Source organism: Lynx rufus, unplaced genomic scaffold (assembly GCF_022079265.1).
Source record: "Lynx rufus isolate CCGP_SWC_20201006 ecotype Redwood Valley unplaced genomic scaffold, mLynRuf1.p SCAF_14, whole genome shotgun sequence".
NCBI classification, from domain to species: domain Eukaryota; kingdom Metazoa; phylum Chordata; class Mammalia; order Carnivora; family Felidae; genus Lynx; species Lynx rufus.
In genome coordinates, this window is record NW_025814828.1 from 26,491,693 (window position 1) to 26,504,728 (window position 13,036).

A 13,036-nucleotide genomic window follows, 5' to 3' on the forward strand; every position below is an offset into this window, starting at 1 on the left:
AATAGACACCCGCTATCGTTAACAATATACGTCACCCTGAGTATATACGAGTCTTCCGAAATTAGCTAACGTGAAGCTATCGTGATTAGCAAGACTTTAAAAGCTAAGTGTTCAGAACATGAAACCAAACTACAGTTCACTAGAAGTATATTTTTGATACCATTAGTTAAAAGAATATTTAGTTTCTTTTACCCCGCCCTTTAAAATTGTCTGTTTTTATGTGTTTTGTAATTTCTACATAGTGTGACCTATACCATACATGTAAACTACACATGTAACGGTGTAAAATGTATATGTGCAAATTAAATAATAATAATCAAGCGCGCATTCCTGGACCTACCACCCAGCTTCAAAAATAGAACATCGCCACCACCTTAGAAGCCCCCTTAGAAGGTCATGTTGCTCACCTTCCACGTGAACAGTAGCCTGGATTTGAGATTGCCAATCAGCTCATTTGCTTCAGGGGTTTTCTTAACTCGGTGTGAATATATCTGTTAATGATACACTGCTTAGTCTTCCCCGGTTAGACCAGTAGACAATTGGATTTAAGCTGGATGGATTCTGTAGTGACCTGGCCTTTTCACTGAACTTTGTGTCTCTGAGTCTCATTCATGTTGACGCATGTGGCTGTAGTTCATTCGCGTCCACTGTTGCAGCTCATTCCGGGGGATGAATGTCTCAGTCTGATGATCTTGTTACTTGTGATGGAGAGTTGGTTATTTTCAGCATATTGTTGTCAGGGTGAAGACTGCTGTAAGCATTCCTTCTATACCTCCTCGCACATGTGCAAGAAGTTCTCTAGCTTACGTATCTACAAGTGCGAACTACTGGGTCATAGATATGTACGCGTTCAACTTCGCTTTTCCAAAATCGATGAGCTTCTAGCAACAGCGGCTGAAAGCGCGTGTTGTTTTACATTTTTTGTCCACCCTTGTTATTACCTGACTTCAATCTTGCCATTCTAGCCTGGGCAAAATGGTATTTTGTAGGGTCCATTTGTGTTTCCCTGAATGATTAGTGATTTTAGCATCTTTGCGTGTTATGGCCATTTTTATTTCCTCTTTGGTGAGACGTCCACGTCCATTTGTCAGGAGCACCCTGTCTTAAATATTACAGCCATTAAATAAGACTTGATGGCTCCTAGGGTATGTCTTTCCACCTTATTTTTCTTTTTCAGGAGTGCTGTGGTTATTGTTGGTCCTATTCTCTTCTATGTAATTTTAGAATCAGCTTGTCAAATTCCACCCTAACCCCACTGAGCCTTTGATTAAAAGAGCATTGACTGTATGGATTCGCCTGGGAAGAGTTGACATCTTTACAATGCTGAATCTTCCAAAACAAGAATTTGCTCTATTTCTCCATTTATTTAAGTCATCTTTGTCTTTCTATCTAGGATTCTAATTTTCCCATAAGGAACATACTCATCTGTTGCTAGATTTATTCCTGGAAACATTTGTCTATACTGCTCATTTTAAATGGCAATTTTTTAAAAAGTTGTATTTTCTAAGTACTTTTTTCCTGGGGCGTAGAAAATCGATTGGTTTTCGTATTTTGTGTTCATATTCAGAAATCTCGCCAATCCGTCTTTTATTTTTTCCCCAACTGAGCCGTTCTTTCTACCATGTTCGCTCCTAATAATGTATCCTGTCTCTCTCACTTCCCCACTGCGTACATTTTCCCCTTTCACGTCTTCATTCACCCAGGCTATTTTTACCCCCACCCCCCCCCACCCCCATTTAATCTTTTTTACCCTCGGCGAACACTCACACCAGTATCTTTTTTCTGCTCCGGATTGCCAGCCCGTCTTATTAATTCTAATAATTTATCCGTAAATTCTCTCGATTTTTCTGCATCGGAAGTTATAATCACATATCGAAAGAATTTTGTTTTTCCTTATCGATCCAAAACCATTTTGTTTTTTGCTCTTACTGTATTGGCTAAAAGTTCCAAAACAATGCTGACTGGAAGCTGTATCAGTGAGCTCAGTTATAATATAGTAACAAGAACCCTGCAAATCTCAGTGGCTTACAAATTTTTTTTTTTTACTTGTGCTTCTTGTCTACTTTGGGCTGACCGTAGCCTCCAGTTTATTTTCATTCCAGAACCATATTGTGTAAACATATTTTTACCATAGTGTAAACATATTGCTCAATTCAAGTCCATTAGAATTAATACGTTCTTTAAAAAAATTTTTTTTCTTAATGTTTATTCCTGAGACAGAGAGAGACAGAGCATGAACGGGGGAGGGTCAGAGAGAGGGAGACACAGAATCGGAAACAGGCTCCAGGCTCTGAGCCGTCAGCACAGAGCCCGACGCGGGGCTCGAACTCACGGACCGCGAGATCGTGACCCGAGCCGAAGTCGGCCGCTTAACCGACTGAGCCACCCAGGTGCCCCAACACTCTAGTTCTTAAACCTGTCTTCAGCAGTGGGCACATCACTTCTAATCACTTTCATTAGTCCAAGCAAGACTATTGGCCAAGGCCGACACCAGCAGGGCGGGGACGTAGAATCCTAAACAGGGAGCAGCAGCAAACATTGTGCGCAGTGACGCAATCCACCACAGGGGCTGTACCCCCATTATTTTACTACTGGGAGAGGATCTTCAAAAAATGCTTCATCTTTTGGAAGCAAGTTCAACTTTGTCTTGTGAGCATTTTGGCTTTCTCTGTCAGTTCCTTCTCGTAGCTGGCTGCAACTTTGTGGCTGCCTAATGTGGGGTCTGTTCTCCTGTCAGTGATCTCTGTTTATATTTCCCCACTCTTTTTTTCCTCACATTCTTCAAGCCCTGGTGGAGGAACGACTCTTCCATGAATCCCTCACCGACTAAGCCCAGCTTTCCGTATTAGAATCCCTAGAATGTGCCCTCCATGTCACCAAGCCATTGACTCATTATATAGACCATTGTGCTCTTCTCGTATGAATCAGTGCTCCAACATACGTCCTTTTTTTTTTTTTTACCTCATTAAATAAGCTATAAGAATTAAATGAGATATGTGGAAACTTCCTCCTACGTAGTACCTAAATTATGTGTTTCCTTTATTATTTAAGAATATTTACTTATACTCTACAGAGAACAACAGAAATAAAGGCAATAGGTGACATAAATAGAGAGGCTAGAGATTGCTAAAAGATTGAGACATATTAGCCATGGTAAGGCAAGTAGAGCATATATATTGAACATCAACAAGAAGGACCCAGTCAGACTAAATACCCACAGGAATTGTAGATTTCTTAAGTCAGCTACCCATTAGTGACTCCCGTTCTGGCCCCACATGTCCTCTGTTTGAGACACACAGACAAAAACAGCAGAGTGGCAAATTATAACAGTGGCCAGGCATACTTGTCCCTCTTTCTCACCGATAGAGCAAGAATATATTACCTCCAGGTGATTTCTTTTTTTTAAAAAATTATTTATTTTGCGAGGGAGAGGGCTGGGGAGGGGCAGAGAGAGGGAGAGACTCCCAAGCAGGCTCTGCTCTGTTAGCACAGAGTCTGGCAGTGGTTGGAACTCACGAACTGTGAGATCATGAGCTGAGCCCAGATCAAGAGCCAAACGCTTAACCAGCTGAGCCACCCCGGTGCCTTGTCTCCAGGTCATCTCCACTTGCTGAGTCTCCTTGTTCATTTTTAACTCTGATCTTTATAACCACGTCACCAGTAGGTGATGTGACAGTGGGATACAGGTCGTACACATTTGGCGTAACTCATGTTTCAGGCGTCGTGGTCCTTCTATCCCACGTGTACCTGATCCCAAATGTGTCAACCACTCCGTTTCTTTCCCTTCTCTCTTTTTCTAAGTCAACTCGAACTATGTGATTCGAGGGCTGAAATTTGATCTGTGAGCCTTTCTGTTTCTTTTTTTTTTTTTTTAATGCTTATTTATTTATTTTGAGAGAGGGGAGGGGCAGAGAGAGAGGGAGAGGGAATCCCAAGAAGCCTCCACTCCGTCAGCACGGGGCCCGACGTGGGGCTCAAACTCAGGAACTGCAAGATCATGACCTGAGCCTCAATCAAGAGTCGGACTCTTAAAACGAGTGAGCCAGCTAGGCACCCAAGCCTTTTTGTTCCTGATCCCTTGGTGTAGCTTGTCTGCTGATGTTCGTGGAGTCTCCGGATTCGTCAAGATAATTTCCTCCCCAAACAGTTTCTGTCACACGGGTGTCCGTCAGTATTAATTACTGTCAAAAACGAAAGCACAGACCCAAAATGGAGTCACTTAAGCTAGACCACATCACCAACGGGCGGGGGCGGGGGGGGGGGCTCAATACCTAACCTAATTAGGGTACTTAGGTGGTTTTGACCTCCCCTAGAAATGTCGTTTTTACTGGCCAGTCAAGAATTTTCGGGTCAGCACCCGTGGGGTCATCTGTCACACAGGGCCTCTCCATTCCCCAAAAGGAGGATGAGGTAATCTGCACGATAAGACCCCCAGCTTTTCCACCTAAGGGCAAGTGGCCTTGCCTGACACAGTCCTTTCTTTTCATGATTCGCAAAACCTCCTTACCCCCTGCCTCCTCCTTCCTATAAACCTCTTCCATTTTTTACAGCTCCTTGCAGCTCCCCTCTGCCTGCTGGATGGGACGCTCCCCGATTCAGGAATTGCTTAATAAAGCCAATTACATCTTCACATTTACTCGGTGAGTTTTGTTTTTTTAACAGTACCTTCATTTTTTTCTCCACTAAGCTCTTTGAAGTCAGGAACTATTTTTTCTGCTTTTCTAATATTCTCTGTAGCATTCAGAGTTGGACAAATGATAACCATGTAATAGATATTTATTGATGAACTTTCCTCCCAGTTTCATGTAGGCAAGATGTGAGAACCATGGCATTACATTCCATCATATGAAGTTTTTGTTTTGTTTTGTTGGTTTTTTTTTTAAGTTATCTCTGTGCCCAGTGTGGGGCTTGAACTCTCAACCCCAAGATCAAGAGTACCATGCTGCACTGACTGAGCCAGCCAGGCGCCCCCGGCCATATGAAGGTTTACAGGTATACTTCCAGCTCTTAATGTATGTAATTTTGAAACGATAGTGTTTTCACGTACAGTATTCCAAGCAATTATCGACACGCGCGCGCATGTGTGTGTGCGCGCGCGCACGCACGCATCCACACTTCCGTGTGTTGGGAGAGTTGTGGGCGGTGGGGGAGGCGGAGGAGGGAGTAAAACTTACTGTGCAGTTACTCTGTGATGTGGCTGCTTGGCCTTGTGCCAGTTACTTATATACATCACATCGTTCAAGCCATTACAACAACGGTTCTCAAACTTTAGCCCGGTGGAATCGCCTGGAGGGCTTGTTAAAATGCAGATGGCTGGGCCCTGCCCTCAGAATTCTTGATTCGGTGGCTCTCAGGTGAGGCCTGAGAATCTGCATCTCAGACACGTGCCCAGGTGATGCTTCAGCTGCTGATTTGGGAACACACTTTAAGAGTTACTTGATAGCAAATCTGTAAAGTAATCACTATTTCTACGGATGAGAACATATAGTTGGACAAGTAAAGCACGTTTCCCAAATTCACACGGAGAGTCAGTTGGAAAGTTTGAATTTGAACCCTGGTCTTTCTGACTTGAAATGCTGGGTAGGGTGGAAGGAGAGTCCCATGACTGGTTTCCTTGACTTCCAGGGAAGAAAAAGCCTTGGGGTCTTGCAGAGACAGATGTATGGTCTGCAAGTGAACAGCAAGGTGTTTTGAGAAAGCATTGTCTATGAAACACGTGTTGGATCGAGTTCAAGTGCTACTGAGTCACTGCTGTCGTCTTCTGTGTTCGCTATATAGCCTTGACTGTGACGTGCCCAAATCCAAATCGTTCCTCTGTAGCCGCGCCTTGACTTTGAACAATTCCATGGTGTCAGGTGGTCCTCCTCTGCTTCCCATCTACCCTTGCACACCCACTTTCTGTTCCCATGGTCGTTGGTTCAGTGGGGGTGCAACACAGTTTTAGTTCAGCACAAACATCATGGACATGTGTCTATTTAAAAAACATTTTTTTTTAACATCTATTCATTTTTGAGAGTGAGAGAGACAGAGCATGAGCCGGGGAGGGGCAGAGAGAGAGGGAGACAAAGAATCCGAAGCAGGTTCCAGGCTCCGAGCCGTCAACGCGGCCCGTCGTGGGGCTTGAACTCACGGACCGCGATATCGTGACCTGTGCTGAAGTCGGACGCTGAATCGACTGAGCCACCCAGGCGCCCTGACGTGTGTCTATTTTTAAAAACAGTTTTTGTCATCCTAATCTAGGGTGTTTGGTCACTTGCTTCTCAAGTTCAACCTGAAGGGTCCTGATACTGAATATCATTATCAAGAATATGAACATTGGGGCACCTGGGTGGCTCACTGGGTTCAGGGTCCGACTTCGGCTTAGGTCATGATCTCACGGTTTGTGAGCTCGAGCCCGCATCGGGCTCTGTGCTGACAGCTCAAAGCCTAGGCGTCCTTCGGATTCTGTGTCTCCCTCTCTCTCTGATCCTCTCCTGCTTACGTTCTGCCTCTCTCCCATATAAATAAGTACTAAAAAAAAAAAAAAAAAAAAAAAAAGAATATGAGCGTCTATTTATATGTGTATAGACCTTTCAAGTTTTGAAACTGTCTGAAGATCTATATTCTTCTTATCTGGTCTTTTCAGAAATTATTTGAAAATATTATTAATAATCCTCATGTGCAGAGGAAACCATAAGCTTGTAGATGAGAGAAGAAATTTGCCTGAGGTTTCCAGACACGTTCTAGGGATTCAATAAATGTTTGCTAAATAAATTAATAAAAATGAAAAAGCTGATACATTATGAAAGTAGGCCTCTACTTTATAACATTATCTTCATTTCCAGTGATTCCCTTTTATATACTTTTTAAACCCAAAACCCTTCCACAAAGAAATGTCTAGCAAAGTCCATTTTTTTCCTTTCTTCCATGTTACCCTAATATCCATTATTTATGGAGCTCTTGTCACATGCTAGGCATATCTCAAATTCCATCTTATTTATTCTGTAAACTAAGATTAGGAAAGAATCTCATTTAATCCTGTGAGGTGGATATTATTATTCCCATTCTGAAAATAAGGAAGATCCCAACTGAAGGACATTCTATAAAATAATTGGCAGGTTCTCTAAAAAAAAAAAACAAAAAAAATGTCAGTATTACCAAAGACGAGGAATAGGAGGATAAAAACAGATGAAAATTAAATGCGATATGGGATCCTGGACTGGATCCTGGAGTGGAAGTTTTCTTTTGGGGACAGTTTATGCGTTTGGAATATAGACTGTTGATTAAATAAAAGTATCGTGTCAACGTTAACTTTCTTAAATTTGAATTATGGTCATATAAGAGCTTCTCCTTGTTCTAAGGATAGCCACACCGAAATATTAAAGGGTTACGAAGCATACAGCTGGAGTCTGCTTTCAAATGGTCCAGAAAAAAAGGAAAGAGAGAGAGAGAATAATAAAGCAAGTTATTTGGACTCTTGTTGATTTGTCTAGTCGCGACTTTTTCAAATTAAAAAGTAGAACAATAACAATAATAATAAAACTCAACAGGATCCAAACCTGTCCAAGGACGTTTCATAATCAGCACCATAGCCTGTCAGGTTCCTCACCACCCCCTCTCACCACTCAGGCCCTGCTTTCCTTACTGAACTTCCTCCACGGGGCTTCAAGGCCTTGAAGGTGTTAGGCCTCACAGGAGGTGATGAGCTGGCCCACTTTGGCTAGAACTGTCTCAGTTTTAGTATTGAAACTCTTGTGTGCCCCGAAACCCTCAGTCCTGCCTGGGCAAACGGAGCGATTGGTCACCCTACCCCATGAGTGAGCTTTTACCATATGTACTGCAGAGTGAGTCTAGGACCCAGGAAGGAGGTTTTAAGGCCCCACTACACTCTGGGAGGTTAAAACCTGTTACGTGTTCCCCTTCAGCACCAGCCTGGCAAACCCCATCCACAGTGCCCTTGAAAGGGTCCCTTAACTTGCCCAAGGTCTCACGGCTAGTAAATGGTATAGCTGAGCTAGAACCTGAGCTTGGGGCCAGTGCTCCGTTTATTCATTCATCCATGAATCTGTCATCTAAAAACTGTATTTAGTGATCACTTACTATGTATCAGCCAGTGTTTTAGGGCCCTGGGAAATAGGGGATATAGCTGTGAACGAAATAAACAAGATCCCAAACTACCTTAGAGTAGCGAGGAAGATGGGTAGTACACAAATGGACAAGTCAACAAGAAAGAGTGAGAAGGGATTTCCAGAGAATTAAAACAGAGTCATGTGCTAGAGTGAGTATGCCTGGGTAACTACTTTAAATTGGAAGAGAAAAACAAACGTAGAATGACAAAAAGGAGACTGCCACGGAAGTTTAGGGAGGGACATTTCTGGCTGAAGGTAGAGCAAATGTAAATTCCCTGAGGCAAGAATGATGTTGACATTTTCAAAGAACAAGAAGAAAGCCATGCGGCTGGTATATAGTGTGTGTGTGTGTGTGTGTGTGTGTGGTGTGTATCAGGCGGGAGAAGGAAGGAAAGGAACGGGGAAAGAGAGAGAGGAGGGAGAGGGAGAGAGAGATAGAGCTTGCTCTAAGAACGGCGGGAAACCATTTGAAGGTTTTAAGCTAGGTCGGTGACATGACCTTGATATGTTATTTTTATTTTTTTTAATGTTTATTTATTTATTTTGAGAGAGAACAAGAGAGCAGGAAAGGGGCAGAGAGAGAGGGAGAGAGAGAATCCCAAGCAGGCTTTGCGCTATCAGCACAGATCCTGATGGGGGGCTCTATCCCATGAACCGTGAGATCATGACCTGAGCCGAAACCAAGAGTTGGACCCTTAACCGACGGAACCACTCAGGCGCCCGACCTTGATATTTTAAAGGAGAGTGAATTTGTCAGGGTGCAGTGGTTCAAGTAGGATGATGGTGACCTGGATTTTGTCACTGGTGACGGACATGGAGGGAAGTGGGATTTGCAGGAGGAGTTGGCAGAGCTTACTGACAGATTGGATAGAAAGGCTGAGAGAATAAAAAAAAACCAATCAGGTCTAATTCCTAGAGTTTTGACTTAAGCAGTTCTCTCTAAGGCAGCTGTGTACTGAGATGGGGAAGGCGGGCAGTGGTGGGAAAGCCGACTGAGAGGCGGCCATCCAAGGGTCGTGTTTTGGTCACGTCACGTCAGGTGTCTGTCGCAGAGCCCCACGGAGTTGTTAAATAGACACTAGGGGCTGTGAATCCGGTGTCCTCGAGAGGGATCAAAGCTGGAGATTTAGTGCTTGGAGTCTTCGGGATCTGGGGAACCTCAGCATAAACTTGGAATTGAACGAGGTGGCCCGTGCTTCTCCCTGGCTGCATGTGCTGCCTGGACTGAGAGGCTGGGCAGAGGGCTAGGAGCCAGCCCCGGAGACCTAGTGGAGCAAGAGAGGGACTGGAGGCCAAGCGAGGAAGCTCTTTGATTAAGGTCCGCTCCCCCTGTGGGCAGGGTAATTTACACATAGCCCGATATTTACATGAGGTCACAATAATCCTTTAAACTCAAATAGCGCTGTAGGTGAGCGAGGGTTTTTGCCCAGGTTTTCTCATGTAACCGGTGCGACATTCCCGTGAGGTGTGTTTTATTATCGTCGTCTCGCGTGTGAGGGACCTGCTAACGGACATGTCAAGTGAGTGTCCAGGGTCCAAGTGCATCTTAGGTCGGGTTCCCTAGAAGCAGAGCCTGAAGCGGGGGGGTCTTGTTCGAGTGGCTTATTGAGCAAGCGCTCTTCGAAGGGGAGAAGGGAAGTGGAAAAGGGCAGAGGAAGAGAGCCCAACAAGGACGTGGTCTGGACTAGAGGCTGATTTCTGCCTCATCCACAGGAGCCCCAGGGGCACACGAAGCACCACGAGCTGGTCCTCCCTTGAGATAGTCGGCCTTTGGTGCTCTTGTGGCATCACTCATTGGCTAGTGGCTGCCCCTGGGAGGGGAGGGGGCCTTAATGTCCTGGGACAAGGGACCCCCACTTGTCCGAGAGCAGTTTCCTGGAGAAGAAGACAGCCATGAGCGGGTAGCTGCCTACAGTGATAGCAGCTGGGGGACGAGCGAACCCGTCAGGGAGCCCAGTGCTAGTGGGCATTAGGATTTGAACCCAAGTCTCCTGGGGCTACGTCCCACAGAGTTTTGCACCATCGTCACACGGCACTATGATATCAATATGGGGTCCTTTATGGAGTGTGGCTTTTTACCATGGGGCGGGGGGGGGGGGGTGGGTGGAAGGAAGAAAGAACTGAAGAATAGGAAGAGGGCAGAATCGTAACTGAGAGGTTGTAGAACGTGAAGCGGGGGTGAGGTAAGATCCTAGAAGTAAAGGATGAACTTGATCCTTTCATTAACATTCCATACATTGGGGCGCCTGGGTGGCGCAGTCGGTTCAGCGTCCGACTTCAGCCAGGTCACGATCTCGCGGTCCGTGAGTCCGAGCCCCGCGTCGGGCTCTGGGCTGATGGCTCGGAGCCTGGAGCCTGTTTCCGATTCTGTGTCTCCCTCTCTCTCTGCCCCTCCCCCGTTCATGCTCTGTCTCTCTCTGTCCCAAAAATAAATTAAAAAACGTTGGAAAAAAAAATTAAAAAAAAAAAACATTCCATACATTGATGAAAATAAGTCCTAGGTTCCCATGCCTTCCATATTAGAAATTTAATCTGCGAAATGGGTAACATGAAACAAAAGAGTCAAATGCCGGACAAGCGTCTTCTTGCTAACGGGAGGCAGTGCTGGTTGCTGAGATGGTTCTTGTAAACATTCAAAACATCTTCCTCTGCATGAGTCGCCTAGGTTGATTTCAAGCATTTTCACTGGCTTCTTTTCACAAGCTCCCTTTTTGAAGACACTGCTGAAATTGGTGGTACTTTGCTATAAAACCCCTAACAACTTTCATGTCCATTTTTTCCTTCTGTGACCTCCGGGTAATTAAGTGCCTTTTCCTCCCAAGAAGAAATGTGAAGCATGTGGCGAGCCTGCTGGCCTATTTGCTGATTTATGGGTCAAGTCTCCAGTTATTACAGACAAAATTTGAAAGTCTCGGCTTAAGAAGCCCTGCTGATTTAAGAATCTCGCGAGAAATATGTGCATAATGAATTATCTGCAGATAATAATTCAGATTGTCCCTGGGTGATTCATATCACCCACTTTTATTAAATTATCCATTTTCTGGGAGATATTCAGGTCTGCACAAAGTAAGATGTAGGGATGCACATAATATTGTAAGAGGTTGAACAGAAAATAGTTTTACTGCAGAAGAGCGTTGACTCCAAATTTAAAGCTAATTTTCACAAGGCGAGGAGTATGTGTGTGTGACTTATACACATGTGTTGAAGAACATTTTCTGTCTGTACGTGTTGGAGCTCTTGGCGTGTTTAAAAATGGTTTTTGCAAAAAAAAAAAATAACCATTTCCTTGTGAGTGGTGATCGAGAGAAGCAGGATAAAAATAATCAAATTATTTCTTAAAAAAAAATGGAAACAGCAGTCATCAAGGTCCATTTTTAGCAAGGCACATGGGCCTGACAAGGCACTAGTTAGGAGAATGTGTCACCCTTAAATATGTGGGTTTATTTAACAATGGAACAAGGAGATATATAAAGAACAGAGCTCCAGTACCGAGAAGTCAGAAAGACCTATTTTTCTTTGTTTCTTCCTTTTTCTGTTTCTTTCTTTTTCTTTCTTTCTTTCTTTCTTTCTTTCTTTCTTTCTTTCTTCCTTCCTTCCTTCCTTCCTTCCTTCCTTCCTTCCTTCCTTTCTTCCTTTCTTCCTTTTCTTTCTTCCTTCCTTTTCTTTCTTTCTTTCTTTCTTTCTTTCTTTCTTTCTTTCTTTCGAAGCTTATTTTTTCCAATCTTGTTTTATATAACAAAAAGAAGGAAAGAAAACCTTCACAAAACAGATGCAGGAGTATTCCAGAAGGCAGATGCCAGAGTCAGTAAAGAGGTTCCCCCAGAGTCTCTGCCCTCCTCCGATGAACATGGAGGGGGGGGCGCACAGGCGGGTTGGGGGTGCCAGCTTTCAATGGGGTCTCGGCTCCTTTTCACCTGAAAACCTGATTGAGGTCTGCTCTTACGGAGCCCGGCTGGAGATATTGAGGGGGAGGAATTGCAAGCAAGCATACAAACCTTCTGGAAGCTCATCGAGGCCTTCTGCTTCTCCACGTTTTGATTTTTCGGGTTTTTTTTTTAAGGTTTTCATACCTCGGGCAAGGTGATTTATTATTATTGGGACTTTATATAACTCTTTATTCTTGCAAACTGCTTTACAGTCATTTTTCTCTCCTTATTGAGCACCGTGCCTTTCCTGTCCGCCACTATAATTGGTTTTGGGGGAGGCGGCACTTCCTTTCCTGGGGAAAAGGAGATGCTGTTTCTGATAGTAGGCACCTTCTGAGGTTTTTACCCTTGTTTCTCCTTTGCTGTTTCTTCCTTTGATCTCGTTCCCTCCAGCCACCTGTCACCTTGTTTCTTTGCTGCTATTCATACCTGCTCTCATTTCCTCCACCTCTGTCCTCAGGTCCCACGCAGCCCTCTTGTTCGGTCTCGCCCCCACCGCTGGATCCCTGTCTCCTCTCTGGACGCCAAGTGGTCCCGAGCCAGCCTGAGGTCTGTCCTTGGGAAGCGGGCGTTCCTCTCGTGCCCCACCTGCCCTTGGAGCTCCACCGATGGGATCTCACGTTAACAGAAGGGAGGAGCGCATTCGTCCCAGGCCACTGCTGAAAGTGTCATTCCCTTTTGTGTGCGGATACTCTCTTTTTTTTAATGTTTATTTATTTGTTCTGATGGGGGGAGAGAGCGAGAGAGAGAGAGAGAGAGAGAGAGAGAGAGAGAGACCGTGAGCGCTCCCGCACCTGCACATGAGTGGGGGAGGGGCAGAGAGAGAGAGGGAGACAGAGAATCCGAAGCAGGCTCTGAGCTGTCAGCACCGAGTCCCATGTGGGGCTCGATCTCACGAACCATGAGATCATGGCCTCAGCCGAAATCACGAGTCGGACACTTAACCACCTGAGCCACCCAGGTGCCCCCGGGAGGCAGATACTCAGAAGTTGAAGCCTGTGC

The 13,036-nt window shown here is 44.8% G+C and overlaps 1 long non-coding RNA gene across 1 annotated transcript in view; it reads left to right on the plus strand.

Moving 5' to 3' along the window:
- LOC124509435 (uncharacterized) overlaps nucleotides 1-12,787 on the plus strand; it is a 29,092-nt gene extending 16,305 nt beyond the window's left edge. Inside the window, exons 4-6 of the long non-coding RNA XR_006961440.1 lie at nucleotides 4,551-4,640; nucleotides 4,885-4,992; nucleotides 12,495-12,787. This is a non-coding gene — a long non-coding RNA (uncharacterized LOC124509435). The remainder of the gene's footprint in view (nucleotides 1-4,550; nucleotides 4,641-4,884; nucleotides 4,993-12,494) is intronic.
- Nucleotides 12,788-13,036: the final 249 nt, after the last annotated feature.